Raw genomic sequence first — 5,491 nt, 5'->3', positions numbered from 1 at the left:
GGCAGAGGCAGAGGCAGAGGCAGAGGCAGAGGCAGAGGCAGAGGCAGAGGCAGAGGCAGAGGCAGAGGCAGAGGCAGAGGCAGAGGCAGGAGGCAGAGGCAGAAAGGATCTCTCTGAGTTCAAGGCCACCTTGGTCTACAGAGTAGATTTCTGCAGATACTGCATGCATAGGGTACACAGACATCCATACAGGCACTCATACACACAAAATGAGTCTCAGTGAGTTTCTCATTTATTTCTAAAACAAAGTGCTATGAAACTTGATATCATACCGAGTATACTTTTGGCTACGGTACAATTAAAACAGAAACCAAGAGCATAAAGAGAATGAGCGTGTCCCACTCAGACTCCATGTGTAAATATCAAAGAAGAAACTGGCGGAAGGGGAGATAGCCACATAGATGACTTTAAACTCTGTGGAAGCAGCGTTAGCAAAGGAAATTGGTTTCAAGGTTAGTTTTATTTAATTCTTCGTGAGCAAAGTATTATCTGTTCAGCATGCAGTCCACACAGGAACCAATGAGGTCTGCAGAAATAGCTCAGTATGTGATGCAGTCTACATAAGTGAGAGGGGATGCTAGCATTCTTCCCAGGTGTCTTTCTTTCATTTCTGTTGCTTGAGGAGAATGGTGTTACTTGGCTCACAGTTCCAGGCTCCAGTCCATCGTTGTACAGCCCACCCACAATGGTCTGGGTCTTCTCATATCAACTGACATAATCAAGACCCATAGATGTGCCCACAGACTAGATAGTTCTTCATAGAGACTCTCTGCTCGGGCGATTCTGTGCTGTGTCAAGTTGACAAAGCCAACCAACACATGGGGGTGAGTGGGGCACACTTTTAATCCTGGTGCAAGGGGAGCAGAGTCAGGCAGATCTTGGATCTTTAGCCAGTCAACCTAGCTTATTTGGTGAGCTTTGGGTTCATCGAGAGACCCTGCCTCAAAAAAAAAAAAAAAAAAAAAAAAAAAAAAAAAAAAAACAAAACCCAAAACAACCAACCAACCAACCAACCAACCAACCAACCAACCATGCTATATGGTTTGATAAACAACACCCAAGGTTGACCTCTAGCCCTGTGTCCACACATACACAGAAAGAAATTATTAACAAGATTCACTTTTCAGCACTGAGGAATCAAACCCAGAACTTTATAACACTTCACAGATGCTAGGCTAGGGCTCTGCTATGGAGCCACACCCCAGGCTAGGGAAATTTATACATGTCATTAGACAGTACTGCAGACACAGATGACAAAGATGTCTAGACAGTTGTCAGTAGGTAGAGAAATAGTGAAGAAATGAAAGTTTGGTTGAAAATTAACCTTACACCCTTGTGACTGAGCCATTCATGGATCCTGTTTGACCCCAGCTCAGACCATGGCTCATCTGACCCTGTGGACTGAATGTAAGGAGTCTCTCAGGGACAGGGACTCATCCTGAGAACATCCCATAATTCCTGTCCTGTCCACCCACTTACAGTCATGCCCAGTGTAACATTTTGATCCCAGTGTAATAGAGGGCTCATAGTCTATGTCAGCAGTGACACAGGAGCTGTCCTAGCTTGTGTAAATACAGTCTGTGACACCAATGTCCTGACTCTGCATTTCTCAGAATGGTGCCCTTTGTTAGGAACATGTGGCTGTATTTACCAAGAACTGATCCTCCTACTTGTCTCTTGCTTTGATGTAAACCCAAAGCCTCTCTCTTGACCCTAAGAGAATCTGAATACTGCTTCTAACTGCTACAGATGGGGGCCTCAGACTGGACCCTCTTACCTTTGCAGGGGTCCTTCTGCATCGTCAACCAGGGAGGGACTCCTCAGAAGAGATTGCTAGGTCTTGGGAAAGTGCCTTTCCACCTCTGCAAGGCCCTTACTTAACCTGAGACCCAATCTTGCTCAAACAGTGCAGTCTGGCAACAGGAAAATGCTGCTTTCTAACTGAGCTTGACTGCTCCCTCTGCCGGACTTCCATTTTTGTTGGGTTTTTGTTTTTGTCTTTGTTTTGTGGTACTGTGGGTTGGATCCACAGCTGCAGATGCACTCTAGCATGAAGCTACATTTCTACCTCCCCCTTTCCATTCTGTCTTCTTGAACTTCATCATTTGCAACTCTTTTTATGGCAAAAGAACACTAATAGTTAATATCCCTCACTCTCTGTTTCGGTCTTTGTCTATCTCTGTCTCTCTTTGTTTCTCTGTCTCTGTGTCTCTGTGTCTCTGTCTCTGTCTCTGTCTCTGTCTCTGTCTCTGTCTCTCTCTCTCTGGGCTTGCTATGCAACCCTGACTGGCACAGAAGTCACTCTGTAGACCAAGCTGGCCTCAAATTCTCAGAGATAGATATTCACCTACCTCTATCTCCCAAGTGATATCTATACTTAGCCAATGATGGTTAATCTTGACTATCAACTTGGTAGGATCAAGAAGCATCTAGGAGACAAGGCTGTAGGCATGGCTATGATGGAGTTTCTGGACTGGGTTAATTAAAGTAGGTAAATGAATCCTAACAATGGGCAGCACCAACCCAGGGTTGAAGTGCCCGAATCAAGGAGGAGAAGAAGAAGGAGAAGAAGAAAGAGAAGAAGAAGGAGAAGAAGGAGGAGGAGGGGGGAGGGGGAGAAGAAGAAGAAGAAGAAGAAGAAGAAGAAGAAGAAGAAGAAGAAGAAGAAGAAGAAATAGAACTGACTCTGTTTGCATTCTTCTCTCTAATTCCTCCTGACTGTGGAAGCAAAGTGGCCAGCAGCCACCGTGCCTTCTCCATCATGATGGGCTGCACACTCACACTGTGGGCCAGAACATCCCTTCTCTTCCTTACGTTGCTTTCATCTGGTGTTTTGTCACAGCAGTGAGACGAGTATACAAGACAAGTCTCATCAGCGCTTCTGCTTCTCCCCAGGTTCTGGGGAGGTGGAAAGGAATGGAGTTTAGAAGTCAAGGTACTCAACCCTGCTAGCCATTCTGTCCCCAGGAACATCTGGAAGCACTAGAGACATTTGTCACAGTTGGGCAGAGGAGCTGCAGGTGGAGAGAGCCTGAAGCTGCTGCTCCTGCCCTCGGTGTCTAGGACGTCCCTACTACAGAGGATGATGGTTCCAGCCTTGTGGGTTCCAGTGCTGAGTCCTAACCTTCCTGTTCCCTCACCTGCTCTCTGGATAGTCTTGCTCTCAGCCTGGCGACAGCCTCATCTCCTTCCCCTTTCCCATCTGCCTTCATGAAAGGACATCAGGTCTTGCTGAGCCTGAATCAGCAGCCTAGATGCTCTCCTAACCCAGACCCTCTTCCTGATCTCTGTTCTGAAAGAATCTTCCTCAGGTGAAATATCCACAATCCCCAGGCAAAAGCATATTTCATGTTCACTGACAGAGCTCAAGTATTACTCCAACAGCAGCCCGTCTGTCTGTCTGTCTGTCTGTCTGTCTGTCTGTCCTGGTCCAGGGTGACACTGGCTGTCTTTGGAAAGAAGACTGTAGTGAGGCTCCATCCGCTGTAGCCAACAGCATCCTCACACGTATGTGGATTATAGCAACCATCCCAATTCCTTGGGACTCAGAGGCTCTGCTGGGTATCTCTGAACAGCTGCAGTGCATACATAGCTACGCTCATCTTTTCTGGTCCTTCATACCTCCAGTCTGGGCTGGGACAACTGGGCTCTCTCTTTCCTGATCCCCTGCTGTGTGACTCTAAACATGTCCCGTAACTTCTCTGAACTGAATATGATACCCATCTCAGCTTATTCCAGTGGGAGTGGCATAGTTACTGTCGGCTTGGAACGAACACGGCCATTTCTACAGTCAGGTGGCCTGCCCACACCCAGGGGAGGAATGGCAAACAGAGTATCCTCATTAAGAGCAGTAGCCCCGTGTGTCTTAGTCAGGGTTTCTATTCCTGCACAAACACCATGACCAAGAAGCAAGTTGGGGAGGAAAGGGTTTATTCAGCTTACACTTCCACACCAAAGGAAGTCAGGACTGGAACTCAAGCAGATCAGGAAACAGGAGCTGATGCAGAGGCCATGGAGGGATGTTACTTACTGGCTTGCTTCCCCTGGCTTGCTCAGCCTGCTTTCTTATAGAACCCAAGACTACCAGCCCAGGGATGGTACCACCCACGACGGGCCCTCCCCCATTGATCACTAATTGAGAAAATGCCCCACAGCTGGATCTCATAGAGTCATTTCCTCAAGGGAGGCTCCTTTTTCTGCTATAACTCATCTTGTGTCAAGTTGACACATAAGGCAGCGAATGCACTGTGCAGAGAGAAAGAGCCCAGATGGAGGTGAGCAGGTTGTTACCTTCCTTGTCCTGTACTTAAGGATTATATAGGCAGTGCTGGGAGGTGGCTTAGCTGGTGAAGTGCTGTGCTTTGCAAGCCTCAGGTTTGAGCCCTAGACCCTGCCTTTAAAAAGCAAAGGGTTTTAGTCTCACACGTGATCCTAGTGCTGGAGAGATGGAGACTGGTAGATCCCCGGGGTTTGCTGCACAGCCAGCCTGGCCTGTTTGGTGAGGTCCAGGCCAGTGGGAGACATTTTGAAAAAGCAAACAAACAAACAAACAAACAAACAAACAATCAAACAGGGAAAAAACCTAACAGCAACAACAGGTGGAGGTGCTCTCTTGAGAAACAATACCTGAGGTTATCCTCTGTCCTCCATACAGATGTGTGCACATGTGCACAGACACATGTGCATCTGTGTATACACAAGCATGCACACACACACACACACACACACACACACTTCACACACACACACACACACACACACACACACACACACACTTCAGTAGAATTACAGAGGCCAGAGTGGGACATGGTGACTCAAGCTTAAAATCCTAGCACTCAGGAGGCTAAGGCAGGAGAACTGGTACAAGTTTGAGGCTAACTTGAAGTTCATGATTGAGTTCCAGGCCAGTCTGGGCTACACAGCAAGAACTTGCCTCCAAAACCCAAACAAAGGAGCAGGAGAGACAGCTTAATAGTTAAGAGCACTTGTTGTTCTTGCAGAGGACACAGGCTCAATTCCCAGCACTCACATGGCTGCTCTCCACCATCCACAATGATAATGCTAGGGGACTCCATTATCAGGGACTCCATTATCACCCTCTTCAGACCTCTGCAGGCAGCAGGCATACATGTGGGGCACATATATACGTGCTGGCAAAACACCCAAGCACACAGTTGTTTAAAAGTAAACAAACAAACAGAACTTTATATAAGTAAACAAACAAACAAATAAACAAACCCCAAAAGGAGACGTCCAGAGGGAGATCCACTGGGACACACGAGTTCACTCTTAGAACTAAGGATGATCCCCTTCTGGGAAGTTCTCAGCATTCCTCTGCCTGACTGAGTCACTGAGTCACTGATACTGTGTGTGTGTGTGTGTGTGTGTGTGTGTGTGTGTCTGTCTGTCTGCCTGGATGTGTGTATGTTTCTGTCAGTTTGTCCGTGTGTATATGTGTGTGTGTATGTCTCTGTGTGTATATGTATGTGTG

Source organism: Mus caroli, chromosome 15 (genome assembly GCF_900094665.2).
Source record: "Mus caroli chromosome 15, CAROLI_EIJ_v1.1, whole genome shotgun sequence".
Lineage (NCBI taxonomy): Eukaryota > Metazoa > Chordata > Mammalia > Rodentia > Muridae > Mus > Mus caroli.
Note: the sequence above shows the minus strand (reverse complement) of the source record.